The 14,709-nt window shown below is 39.2% G+C and overlaps 1 protein-coding gene across 6 annotated transcripts in view; it reads left to right on the top strand.

Annotated features, from left to right (window-relative positions):
- Positions 1 to 13,778, top strand: part of LOC122788802 (SPARC-related modular calcium-binding protein 1-like) — a 1,601,573-nt gene extending 1,587,795 nt beyond the window's left edge. For all 6 annotated transcript variants that reach the window (XM_044055793.1, XM_044055707.1, XM_044056069.1 and 3 more), the window contains one exon: positions 13,327 to 13,778. The gene's annotated coding sequence lies outside the window, so the exon portion shown is untranslated. The remainder of the gene's footprint in view (positions 1 to 13,326) is intronic.
- Positions 13,779 to 14,709: the final 931 nt, after the last annotated feature.

Genomic DNA, 14,709 nt, shown 5'->3' with positions numbered 1-14,709 from the left:
CCTGCTACCATGGCACCTACATCAGATCCCAACTCTCCTGACCTAGCAGAATAGAGAATTAATGCATCCACAATTGCAGAACCTGAACCTGGCAGCCTGGCTTATTCCCTGACCTCTCCTCCAGTTGGCAGTCTAAGCAAGCAAGTCCTGGATGTTATACATGAGGCCAGATGCCCCAGCACTAGAATATCCTATGCTAACAAGTGGAAAAGGTATTGCACCTGGATCCATGCTAAAGGAGCTGAAATAGCACAGCCCTCCCTACCTCTCATTCTGGATTACCTAGCAGACCTACTACACAGGGGCCTATCCTTCTCTTCTATTAAAATTCATGCCTCTGCCATCTCTGCTCATTACAGCACAGAACCACCTCTCTTTTCACACCCTCTCATCAAACAGTTCCTAAGAGGGGCTAACAATTTAAGGCCACCCAGAAGAGCTCCTACCCCAGCTTGGAACCTTAACGTGTGTTAGAAAAGCTCACACTACCCCCCCCCCCCATTTTGAGCCTGCAGCTTCAGCAGAGTTACAATTCCTCTCTTGGAAAATAGCCTTGCTTCTGGCCATCACTTCAGCTAGAAGAGTTTCAGAGCTGCAAGTACTCATGGCAGTAGGGCCCTTCATCATTTTTCATGCTGACAGGGTCTCCCTCAGGACTAACCCAACTTTCATGCCTAAAGTGGTGTCCAGTGTGGCTTTCAACCAATCTATTCATTTACCCACATTTTCCCTAATCCACAAAACAAGGGGGGAAGGATTCTGCATTCTCTAGATGTGCACAGACAGCTCAGATTCTACCTTAATAGGAATACTGACCAATTTCTAGTCAGTTTTGCAGCAGGGGCAGAGGGCAAGGCCATATCCAAACAAACAATCTCCAAATGGGTAGCACACTGTATCCATTTCTGCTACAAATATCATGGGAAACTGCCCCCAAAGGGGGTCAGGACACATTCCACCAGGGCAACCTCCACCTCTGCAGCTTTTCTCAGAGGGATCCCTACCAGGGACATCCTGGAGGCTGCAACATGGAGCTCTGTTCATACCTTTACCAAGCATTACCGCCTGACCATCTTCTCCAAATCCAGGATAGGCTTTGCAACTGCAGCCTTGCAGGGCATCCTAGCCAGCCCCCAGTCTTCTTGACTGCCTCCACCCTCTTCCTCAGCTTTGGGAATCAACCCAAGTGTGATGACTGCAACAGTGAAATACAAAGAACATAGTACAGTTGTGTACACTTACCATAAATGCAGATGTTCGAGTGCATTCACTGTTGCAGTCCTGGTTTCCCACCCTCCATCCCCCTTCTATCTCTCTCTCTCTCTCTTCCTTATTTGTTACAGGGATTTTTGGTATTTACTTTCTACTGTTGGTGTTATTCCACCATATCCTAGCTCCCTATCTGGGGGGTCCTGACATTTGGGGCAAGAAAAACTGACTAATGGTGTCGGATGCCTGATTTTATACCACTCACGACCTGACATCAGTCCTGGAGTGACAGTAACCAACACAGACGTACTAAGCCTCTGGTATTTGGGCCAACTGAGGGCTACCCCTGGCAGGATAACCCAAGTGTGATGACTGCAACAGTGAATACACTTGAACATCTACATTTATGGTAAGTGTATACAACTGTACTTTCTTTGTAAGGCATGAGATGATTTAAGAGTCTTGTCATTCAAGAAGACATCTGAGCTTTTAGCCTTTATGTTTATGGTCCTTACCCCTTCTGTTAGTGTCTGACATTAGCATTCATGTCACTGTAGAAAACCCTACTGTGCCCTCCCTCAGTGTATGCATGTCATGCCTGTCTTTACAAGGCCAAGCTATTCTCCCCAGCCTGTGGCTGTAACCATTCTTTGCAAGCCCTTGCCTGCATATGATAATTGTCTGACCAGAGACAATACTGTCATCAGCAACTCATTTCCACCATCCCCAAACAGGTTCTTCCAACACCCAAGCTGCTAGTCAGATTCAGATAATTTGCGGCACAGGCAGAGCTTTATCACCCTGTGTCACAGAGATGGGGGCCACAACACCCTGACTTTGGTAAACAAGCAGTCAAAAATATTTCTTTAAAGTGTATTGCTCATGTTCATAAGCATCTTTGTTTTACAATTAATTTATTTTCCTATTGTACTCCTTATGCTAAAGTTCTATCTGATTTTGGAAAAAAAAGATTATAGTCTGCTGTTTAGTTATTTTAGTTTCACTGTTTACTTAGTTTTTATCTGTAATGGCACTGACATGATGATGCGGTAAGTATTAGGCAATGATTTACATACAACTGTGAAACATCATGTGTAAACAAAAACAACCTACCTCTTCAGGAGAGTAGCTTCTTACATGCATTGTGGTTTTACTACTATATCATCAAAGGTTAATTGTGTCTTTTTGTGTCAGGAGGTGTCTGCTTGGTCTTTCTCAGTCAGAAGCACACAAAAGGGCTCAAAGTGTAATTGTTTATTGACCAGAAGGCTCAGTAGTCAGTTTTCTGTTTTTCAGTGCTGGTATAAATTTGACACATTTGCGTGGTTCTGCCCTCATTATCACAAAGCTCAGTAAAGCCTGGCATCCTAACCTGTTTTCCAGAAGTGTTTTATTTGCAACCAGTGCAATCCAGACTAGGCTAAATTTTTTGGATTGATAAATCACACTTGTATAACTTATTTTAAGTAATCACCAGTTTGTACTTGCTTTATTTGTGCATTTCACTGATAGTTTTACAGAAAAGTGCTTTTCCTATCACTGTTGCTGCTGTTACACTGTTTGCCTTAAAAATCACCTTCTGTAAAGGATTTCTAGCTTTTTAAGTTCTTTGTTGTAATTTGGTGGGATTATTTTTACTGTGTTTTTAGATTAGAAGGACTGGAATTATTCATCTTTTGGCAGGAGGTGTTTACCTGGTTGGGAAACACAAACGGCTCAAAGTATAGTTGTTTTATTGGACAGAGGGCTCAGTAAGTCAATTTTATATTTTTGAAGTGCTGGTATAAATTTGGCATGTTTGTATGCAGCTGCTCACTGCACAGCTGTAGTGGGCCATGGCCTATAAAGAAGCAAACACCTGGAAAGCAAATTCCCCCTATAGAACTGCCCACAAAGCCATACTTTCTAAAGCAGTAGTTCGACTTTTTTCGGGTTGGAGTGCCACACAATGGGAACGTCCCCGCTAATGATTGGCAGTAGAGTTTTTTACATGCTGGCTTGCCGGGCCTAACGCTGTAAGTACAAAGCAAAAACTTAGAGCAGCTAGTTTGAGTCAAATGGCAATACCATTAAATTTAGTATTTTATAGCCTAGTCTGCCTTGTTTAAGCACCATTAATAGCCTTCTGTAAGCCCCAGTATGCCAAGCCTTTGTAGCTCACCAACTAAAGGACCAGACAACATGGATATGCAGTTTCCTAACATCTCTGCAGCCAGCTTGGTGGATATCTTCAGACAATGTATCAATTGTTTCATATTTACTGACAATTACTTAATCCTTAAACAGATGCAGTATGCAAGAAGTATACATGCACAATGTCACTGAAGGCTAAACTCTTGCGTTTAAGCACGTCAGTTTATCAAAACCACACTCACAACACCCACCACACATAGCAGACAATGCACTCGCAAACAAATATATGCTGAAGCACTTAAATGCAATCTTCCTAAACAACACATTCTTACTAGACTGCCCATTGTTAAAGTATATCCCCAGTAAAACAAAAAGCACCCAACAAAAACAACACCTAACACCTCACATTTATTTATTTATTGACATTTGATTACTGGGAAAGTCTGATTGGGTAGAAGTCCATTTTCAGTGGAGGCCTGGGTAGAAAAGTTCCAAATTATTACAAAATATTTTAAGAACAATAATTTTACAATCTTCAAAAACAAAACAAAAACATCTGCAGTTTAAATAATTATAACAGATTAGATATATAAAAAAATTGGTTAAGAATTGATACAAGGTATATGACAATCGTTTAATATTTAGAGAAATTTTAGACAGTTTGTAGAGAAATTAAATGTAAATTAGTCTAACATGAATAGGAATTGCAAAATGAAGTGAGGGAAAAACAGGTTTATGGTATAGTTACAGAGAAAGTCAGGGACGAGAATTAGATAGCAGTAAGGAAGTAAATGAAAAGGGAGAGTAAGGAGGTATAAGGAATGAAAAGGTACTTGCTCATGTTTAGCGATAAAGTTTATCCTAGGTTTTAGCAAGAACAGAACCAGATTTTAGCTAGGAAGCCTTTCAGAGTGGTTTTGAAAGGTGAGAGGAAGGGTATAGAGCTGATGGATACAAGTAAGGAGTTCCAGGTCTTACCAACCTTGTACGAGAATAGACAATGCCCACAGATTTGCTAGGTTTGTAGACAGACAGGAGATTTTGGTCACTGAATTGCAATGGCCAACTGGGAACATAGTTGTCTGGAATGTGTTTTAGTGCTGCACAGGCAGACAGATGTTGGATAATTTTATAGATGGTAAGAAGTTGTGTATATATTAGTTGATGTGGCAATTCTAATCAATTAAGGCTTTTTAGTGCAATACAGTGGTGGGCTCTGAAAGGGGTACGTGCTGCAAATTTAGCAACTTTGTTATAGTATTGTTCAAGTTTTAATTTTTGTGCAGCCTGGAAGTTAGTAAAGATGAGAGCACTATATAGGAGAGTGGGGAGGAGATAAGTAGTAGCAAGTGTAGTTTTAGTTGCATCAGTGAGAAAGTTTTTGGCTCTGTAACGCATCCCTAGTTTTTGATGAGTTTTTCTTATGCAATTTTGTGTATGTAGGTCGAATGTAGGAGTATCATCCACTATCACCCCCAATAGTTTGCCATGAGAAGTGTCTTCAATGCTTGTATTATCAAGAAAGAGGACTTTAAATTTTGTTTTTTTCATAAGAGAGGGATTGGGGGAAAAAAGTAGAAGTTTGGTAATATTTTGGGTTGAGCATGTGTTGAGTTACGAAGTCATGTTTCAGTGGCTGTTAAGGTTCCCTGAGTAATTTTTAGGAGGTGTACCATGTTGTGAGATGTACAAATGAGAGTGGACTCATCTGTGTATTGTATTAGGTAGACCTGTTGTGTGGAAGTATTGATGGTGTTGGTGAAAATGTTAAAGAGGAGGGGACCAAGGAGAGGGCCTCGTGGTACACCGGTGGTGAATGGGAGGTAAGGAGAGAGTGTGGAGTGCCATTTGAATGATTGGTACCTGTTGGACAAGTAGCTTTTGAACCACAAAAGGGTGGGCTGAGAGAGACATAGTGAGGACATTTGAAGAAGTTTGCGGTGACAACCTGTGTCAAAGGCTCTCGACAAGTCTAGAAAGAAGGAAGAGGCTAGTTTGCCATTATCTTTAGCTTTAGTGACAGAATCTATATAGATTAGAAGGGCAGTGCTAGTACTATGGGAAGGACGGAAGCCATGTTGTGGGGGATAGAAGTTCTTCCTGCAGGAGATAGTCTAGTAATTGTTTTTGAATACATTTTTCAAGTATTTTGGTGAGGGAAGATAAGATTGCTATAGATCTAAAATTATTAATCTCTGATAAATTTCCTCCTTTGTACAGAAGGATAATGTGTGACTTTTTCCAGAGAGAGGGAATGTGGTATTCCCAGACTGACCCATTTATAAGAATTGAGACAGGATAAGCAATGGTATTGTCTGCTATTTTTAGGTATTCTCTTGGAAGGTCATCAGCTAAAGAAGAGTGTGGTTTATTTTTGTTTAAGAGAAGTTTTATATAGGATATGGGCACAGGTTTACAGGTAAAAGTGGATGTGGTGATATGTGACTGCTGGGCAGGGTTGGGATTAGATGTTGAGGAATCCAGGTCTATATTAGAAGATCGAATGTTTAGGTGATCGAACACCTAAACATCGATCTTCTAATATTGAAAGCAAAAAACGGCGAATGGCCAACAACGCAGGGAAAGATTTCCCTTGGCCGTTCACCGTATTTTGCCATTTCTGTACTGTTGAGCGATCTCGGAGTTGGTATATTTAGTTAGGGGGGGGTGGGGGCACAGCCCCTCACTTAGTTTGGATGTAAAGTTTTTTTTTTTTACTGGCCAACGTGCGTGTTTCCCTGGGGGGTTGATATTCTTAGGTTCAATATTAGAAGATTGATGTTTAGGTGTTCGATCACCTAAACATTCGATCTTCTAATATAAACTTGAGGAATCCTTGGTTAGAGATGCTACACTATCTATAAAATAAGAATTTAACTACATTGCAATTTCAAGTGGTGAGTTATCGGGAGAGGGGTTTGGGTTGAATTTTTGGCTGAGATGCAACATTTCTCTAATGGATGTCCAAAATATTTTAGGGTCGCATTTAATATAATTCTGAAAGTTATTATAGTATAGTTTTTTGTTTACATGTATTTGCTTTTACTATGACTGTGAAGCTCACTAAAGTTTTCAAGATGTTGAGGTGTTTTGTATTTCTGCTATTCTTTCCATGCTTTTTCTCTATCCTGCATTTGCATTCTACTCTTTTGGGTTAGCCATATTGCATTATTTGTTTTCAGTCTCTCTTCCTTCTAGGAGCTGCAAGGCTATTTAGGATATTTAGAAAAGTTGTACTGAATTCAATTACAGCATCATCTAAGCAGAGGCGTTTTAGGAAATTCCAGTTAATAGATAATAGTGTAGTAATGAACATTTCTGGGTTAAACTTGGAAAGGTTATATGTTGCTTTATAAATTTGCTATTTAACTGGATGTGTGAGATGTCTAGTTATATAGTATGGGAGACGATCACTGAAAGAGTCTGACAGTGTACCTGTGGTGGACTATTTGCTAGGGTCTGACAGTATGATCCAATCTAATAGAGAATTCAATGTCTTGCTATTATGTGTGGAGTTATTAATTGGTTATGTGAAACCATATAAGTTCATGCAAGATGTAACAGTCACATCACCTAGTAATATTTTTTCTTGTGGAAATGTTATGGATATCAAATGTAGGAAATCTTCCAGTATAACTGTATTATCACCAGAAGGGATATGAAGGACAGTAATACATTTGAGTCGGTTAATTTGATAACTGCATATTTGTTTACAATTATTTATTTTGAGGAAAGCAATAAGAAGCTCTTCTGAACTAAATTTTGGTGTTGGTTGGCTGTAAGGGGAGATGTGGTAAGTACTGGGAAATATTAAAGCAATACCACCACCTTTCCTTTTTATATGGGTATTACGGAATAATATTATAGCCAGAAGAAATGACTTAGGAGTCATTTATAAAGGGTTTAAGCCAAGTTTCAGTTACAGCAAGAACATCAGGCTTATGTTGGGTAATCCAGGCATGTAGTTCATCATGCGTGGAGATTGTAAAGAGGAATTATGGATAGGTGGTTGATACAGAGTTGGAGAGATGTTGTGAGATATTACTGAGTCACAGTAGGATAAAGTATGGCACAGCAGGAGGAGCAGAACAGAGGATAAGCTGAAGAGCAGTATAATTAAGTACAGGAATCTGTATTTTACAGATGACAGGTGGTGGGGAAGTAGCAATGAAGAAGGAAACAAGAAGTTGTAGGACAATAGGAGTTTCAGTAATGGTGGATTATGAAAGCTGGAAGAGGTTAGGTAAGGAGAGAAGTATATTCTATAATAGAAGAGAGGTGGTTTGCCCTGGTATCTTCTCTGGAATGTAAAGAATAAAGGAGTATTAAAGGCCAGAGCACAATAACATAGTCAAAATAAGAAGAAATGGTTTATTTGAGAATAGAAACATATATAATGTGGAATAGATAGGAACTACTAGGAAGGCTTATGATTATAAATAGATATAGTGCAAAGCAGTATGGGAAGGAGAAAGATAGCTGGGAATGGGGCTAGACATTAAATAGAGATAGGGAAGCAGGAAACAAGAAACAGAAGTTTACATATAGATGTAGTAAGGATATTTGGGGAAAGTTTTGGAAGAATATTCACAAGTGAAATGTGTATGTAAGAAGTATAATCTTAGAGACTACCCTCAGTGAAGCCCCAAATACAAATCCCATAAGGTAAAAAAAACACACTTCACAGGATTCTAGTCATAGGGGATTCCATTATAAGACTGGCTGATGCCCTTTTAATCAGGATGAACAAGGGAAAAAATCCTTCTTATTTGCTTGTCTGTAGCCAGGATCCACCAAATTATGCATGCAATTAAGTCATTACACCACTGGTACAGGTATGATTCTGTCATAGTCCCTGTAGATGTAAATGACCTAAGATGTACCTCATTGGACTATATGAACAGAGACATTATGGAATGCTCAGGCAGTGTGTTTCAGGATGGTATGAGCCTAACATTGAGCAGCATATTACCTTCACCAAGGATGATGCCACAACAGATGACTGATTTTAACAATTGGCTGGATTTCTTGTGTCATTCTAAGGGGATTCCATATTTGTCAGCAAAGGAGGACATGGTTAATAGACCATGTTACTTTTCCAGGGCTGATCTTCACCTGTACCATCTGGGTTTTTGAATACTAGCTAAAACTTTATCCACCCCCCATAGATCCTTTTTTAGACAATGCCAAATTAATCAACATAGCAAAATCAACTCAACTAACCTCAAAGTGTTACTGATCTGTGTCAGTATCCTAAACAAAAAATACATTTCCTCCAAACCCTCCTCACACTCGAGAATATATACATCTGTGCAGTTAAGCTAAACGGAGTACCCTAGCAGTGCAAGGTATTCAGTGCCTCGCACACTTTCAGACCAGTAGCCGCATAGATAGGGGCTAAAGGCGGAGGAGTCTTGATACACATCAGTAACAAGTATACATCTAGGTTAGTTTAACAGGATGATGCACTGGAATTTCTCAACATGCAGATTACCATAGATAAAATCCTGTACCATATTGTAGCTAGCTAAAGGTCACCTTCCTTGTCCCAAGAAACTTACAGCATATACTTAGACCCACTGGAGACATTTCCTATCTAACTGAGCACCCTACTCATTGGAGACTTTAATTACATCTCTATAGACTAGGAATCCTACATGGCCTCAAATCTGCAGGTACAGATATTCCTGGACTTCATAAATACAAACACCCTTGACCAGTTAGTGCATAGACCCACTAGAGACTCCAGTACAGTGGATCTCATGCTAACAAATATGGGAGAACACTGCACCCTCCCAAATTCACATCCTCCCTGGTAAGGTCCAAACATAAAGCTGTCTCCAAAATCAACTTGGTAAGCCCAGTAAACCCAGCAACAGTTAGCAACTATTCTGAGGAAAACTGTCTTTTATTAATTTGTAAGCACTTTTATTGAATTATCACAGCAGCCTATGCAGAATTTTTCACAGAAACAAACACTGTACAATAATGTCAATGTCTGCATAGAAGCTGTTGAACCTACCATAAGTAAGCCCCCAAAAAACAAACCACCCTGGTGGCATCCCAAATTAAACAGGATATATAACAAAATCAGAAAGTGTAACTCCCATAACAAGAACTATTTCATCAATTTAAGCAGGCAACTAAGAGGGCTAATTAAGTCCGATAAAGCACATTTCAAGGCTAAGATCAGCTCTCAGAAACCTCAAAGGAAGCACACAGTAGCATGTGCTGAACTGGTGGTTAATGGTGCCACATTCACTGAGCTGGGCGATATAGTAAATCCATTGGCTGACAAGTTCAGTTCCACCTTTACCCCCTACACCCCCAGCCAACCTCCAAGAAAAACCATAACCCCTCCAACTATAAACAGAGAGCATGTCATGGCTACACTTTCCAAGGCCAACAACACAGCCTAAATGGTCCCCAACTACATCCCAAGCTGCCATCTGAAGAGTCTAAAATACAATGTGTCACAATCACTGAAATCACTATTTAACTACAGTCTCAAAACAGGCTTTGTGCCACAAGAATGGAGAACTGCAATGATCATCCCCTTCATTGGGTGGACCATCACCTGAACCCAGAAACTACAGATCCATTAGTCTAACTAGTCTCATTTGCAAAGCCTTTGAAGGCATTATTATGAAATGATCAACAAAGACACTGGAGACCTCCACACAGTGAATCCATCCCACTCTGGTTTTGTCTACTGAACCTAGTGGACTACTTTGAAAATGTCACCAAGGCAATGGATGTGGGTAACACTGTGCGTACTGCCTACCTTGATCTGGCTAAGATATTTGAGGCCATACTCTACTCAGGCATTTTTTACAAACTTACAGAATTAGGCATCAACCCCTATATCATGTCCTGGATAGCCAGCTGGCTCACATAAGACAGAAGGAGGACAATCAGGAGGTTAGAATTGGTGAGACCACCTCCACAAAGAGGCCAGACACCAGTGGAGTCCCTCAGGATCCTGTGCTGGGCCCAATCCTCTTTGGTATATACTTCTTAGGAGTGAATGCAAAGGCCTCTAGCTGAAAAAAATTGCAGATGATTGCAAACTGGGAGTAATCATAGAATTCTCCCAAGATGCAAACATCCTACAGGAAGCTCGAACACAGACAAATGACTGATGCCAAAGCCATGGATTAAAACTTAATACCAAGAAATTCATTATAGTACCTTTGAAGTTGGGCACCCCGGGAAACTGTCATTGATATTGGTATGACATCAGTAAGAGTTGACTCACTCATCAGGGATCTGGGAGCTCATTTAGATAGTAACCTAAACTTTGACCAACATGTGTTCAAAGTAGTAAGAAAATTCTTCCATGTTGCTCAGCTTATAAGTAAGGGTATAACATCTAGGTCCAGGAAAGTCATCATGCCATTGTACTCATTAGACCCACCATAGGGTATAATGCCCCCTTTGGTATGTATATGACCACATGCGTACAGCAACTGTAATGTCCACAAAGGTTCTTCACAAAAAAGAATGCAGTGCATAAACACAATGTCCTATGTGGATCACCTCAAAGCCCTATCTCTCTACTCGGCCTCCCGCAGACTACTGACAGGTGATCTATGCCTGGCTTACAAAGCATACTTGGACCCTGCTTTGATGAATCTTTGCACATCCACAAAACAAACAACATCAGAACTACTAGATCCAAAATTTTGCTTACAACATAAATAGGACATATTAGGGAGACAGTATGTATCTCAGAGGATTCCCATTCTCTGGAATGGACTCTCCATCCCTATGAAACAAACTCCCTCTCTAAACTTCTTTAAGTGTAGTGTGGACCATTGGTGGAAAAATTGGAAATTAACACCTGGTCTGGCACCTATGTCTCTGCTGGGCACAGACTGCAAATAAATCATGTCATAACCAAAAATCACCCCCTCCTGTATAAATGTCTAAAACATAAAACATGTGGGTCACATTTGGGTTGCATGGCCTTGTGGCCATTAGCTTAGTACACACCTAATGAATATTCAAAAATTAGTTCACAACTAATCCTTTCAAGGAAATAAAAAACAACTATTGATGCATTTAGTATGGAGCAATAGCAGTCAGTACATTAACTTATGTAGTGAGCATTGTGAATTCAGTTTTTCATTTTGTTGTGGCAGTGATTTTCATATCTGAGAAAAATGTCATAGATCCTGCCTTATTAACAAAAGAAAATGCAAAAGCAATAGATGAGAATACCCTGGGAAACCACAATCATGATCACAGCAATAGATGAGCCTCACCCTCGGAAACCACAATCAAGATCACAGCAATAGATGAGCATCACCCTGGGAAACCACAATCATGATCACAGCATTAGATGAGCATCACCCTGGGAAACCTCAATCATGATCACAGCAATAGATGAGCCTCACCCTGTCAAACCACAATTATGATCACAGCAATAGATGAGTCTCACCCTCGGAAACCACAATCATGATCACAGCAATAAATGAGCATCACCCTGGGAAACCACAATCATGATTACAGCAATAGATGAACCTCACCCTTGGAAACCACAATCATGATCACAGCAATAGATGAGCATCACCCTGGGAAACCACAATCATGATCACAGCAATGGATGAGCCTCACCCTGGGAAACCACAATCATGATCACAGCAATAGATGAGCGTCACCCTGGGAAACCACAATCATGATCACAGCAATAGATGAACGTCACCCTGGGAAACCACAATCATGATCACAGCAATAGATGAGCCTCACCCTCGGAAACCACAATCATGATCACAGCAATAGATGAGCATCACCCTGGGAAACCACAATCATGATCACAGCAATAGATGAGCCTCACCCTGGGAAACCACAATCATGATCACAGCAATAGATGAGCATCACCCTGGGAAACCACAATCATGATTACAGCAATAGATGAGCCTCACCCTCGGAAACCACAATCATGATCACAGCAATAGATGAGCATCACCCTGGGAAACCACAATCATGATTACAGCAATAGATGAGCCTCACCCTGGGAAACCACAATCATGATCACAGCAATAGATGAGCGTCACCCTGGGAAACCACAATCATGATCACAGCATTCCCACTGCATTCTGATCTTTACACTTTTGACATCAGAAAGTGTATAATTTCAGACAGTAAATAGTAAGGTCATATCCAACTCAAAAAGTTTGTTACTTACAGTTACTTCCAAAAATGATCAATATGTTTTAAATTATATTATGGTCAACAGATGCCAGAATAAAACAACTAAGTGTCATTGTTTTTGTGTAATCTGAAATATAGGTTTAACATAAAAAGTAACCCATCTGAAATCAGTCAAAAATGTTAAGAAAGCCATGTGTTATAATATTTACTTAATAGAAAAAAAGATAAAGTTGATGTACGGTGTATCAAAAAATTTTTTGTTCAGTCTGTCTTTAGTAATATAGCCTTAATAATTGGCAGTACTCATGGTTGTTTTGTGCTTCTTATATCTGCTCTGTTGTCAGAGTGTATCCACCTTTCAGTACAGCACTTTTTCAGCTGATTGTACAACATAGCATTATTCATTACTTCTATGAATCTAGCTAATTTAATATATTATGTCTAATGAAATAATAAGTCATTATACTGGTTCTAAGGATGTAAATGAACACTTTAATCTGCTAGAACTGTGAATGATGTAATATTCTGTGTGCTTGCACACACACACACACACACACACACACACACACACACACACGCACACACGCACACACGAGCACGTGTGCTCACACACATTTACATGCACGCATACAAATGCTTTCACATTACCATATGCTTGTGTTAGTATCTGTAACTTTTCATATGCTGATGATATGATTACTTGGATATCATTTTATTTTATAGTTGCTTCATTGTGATTGATTCTTCCTCTTGATGCTTTTCACTGAAACCATTTATAAAAACAGAGTTAACACTAACGTCTTGATTTTTGTTTTTTTTTAATTGCAGATTAGATCCCTTGAATGTGCAGAAGAACCTAGAAGAAAGTCCTTCTAGATCACAAGAGGAATATTAAGCACTTCATTCTTGCCTTTGGATTGCAGAGTTTTTTGCACTGTGAACTATAGATTAATTATATCAACCTAAGACCAATGTTTATTATAATAAAGAAAGTGCACCTTACTGGCTGCTACTGGTGTATAATGTGAGATACTGGTCGACTGGTTTTATTTGCGGTATTTTGCTCTTTAGCCTTTTTCCAATAGGTAAATTATACAGTATACATGTTATTGTCACTTTTAATTTAGAAAAAAAAATGTCTCTGTTATGTGTGGATTTTTGCTACTTTCCTATTCCTACAGAACATATCTTGGTAATCACTAAGGATAAATTATAGAATTGTATGTTACATTTACTTTTTTGTGGCAGAAGATATTAATAAAATAGCTTTTGGAAGAGAATGACACATCTCTAAGATTTTATTTATATTATCAGTTTTTTGCTGTTAACAGAAAGTGCATGACTAGTCATCAGGGAGAGGTGCACAAGTTTTTCAGAAAGTAGACGTCAGCAGGGAAGGTAGGAGTCAGTATGAACAGGATAGGAGTTTTTTATTAAGTGTAATCTCTCTTAATACTTATGAAAGTCATAAATAGGAGAATCCTAACCGCTCTGCTCAAGAAAGTAACAACAGATGTAAAATAAACCTTAAAAGCAGAGTAGAAAATTAACATTTATTTTATTATAATAATCAACAAAAATGGTCCAAAACCTGGTAACATACTCAGTACTGTCATGTACTTCAAACATGTGAGACTGAAGCAACAGTTATTGTAGAATGTTAAAACAGGAAGTGTTTGAACATCATTCAGCAGGGATTTGTTAGGCATGCTTAGCAGTGTGTTGAAATGTATAATATCAATCATTTGGTGTCGACATTATTCACGTCTATTAGGGCTGTTCGATAAAGGTAAATATATATATGTGTGTGTGTGTATGTGTGTGTGTGTGTGTGTGTGTGTGTATGTGTGTGTGTGTGTGTGTGTGTGTGTGTGTGTGTGTGTGTGTGTGTGTGTGTGTGTGTGTGTATAGCAGTTGGTTGTAGTAGTTCAGCTTAACTTTATGTGTATTTAAAAGGAAAAATAGATTACTATTCACAGTCAACAACAGGTTTATAAGCAACTAAACTCCCAAAAAACATGAATGCCATGCAAAAATATGGAAAGGTGAAGTATTTGTTTGTACTTTTTTATTAAATAATGAACTAATTTGTTTGAGTTAGTGGGCAATTTCCAACAAGAGGTAATGTTGTTATTGAGATTCTATCTCTGTGCTCTATTTGTGTGTTTGATAATATTTCATATTAATAAAGCTCCTGTGGTGGTATGCATG

Source organism: Protopterus annectens, chromosome 1.part0, assembly GCF_019279795.1.
Source record: "Protopterus annectens isolate FY-2018-M chromosome 1.part0, PAN1.0, whole genome shotgun sequence".
Lineage (NCBI taxonomy): Eukaryota > Metazoa > Chordata > Ceratodontiformes > Protopteridae > Protopterus > Protopterus annectens.
Note: the sequence above shows the minus strand (reverse complement) of the source record. Positions and strands in the feature narration are given on the sequence as shown.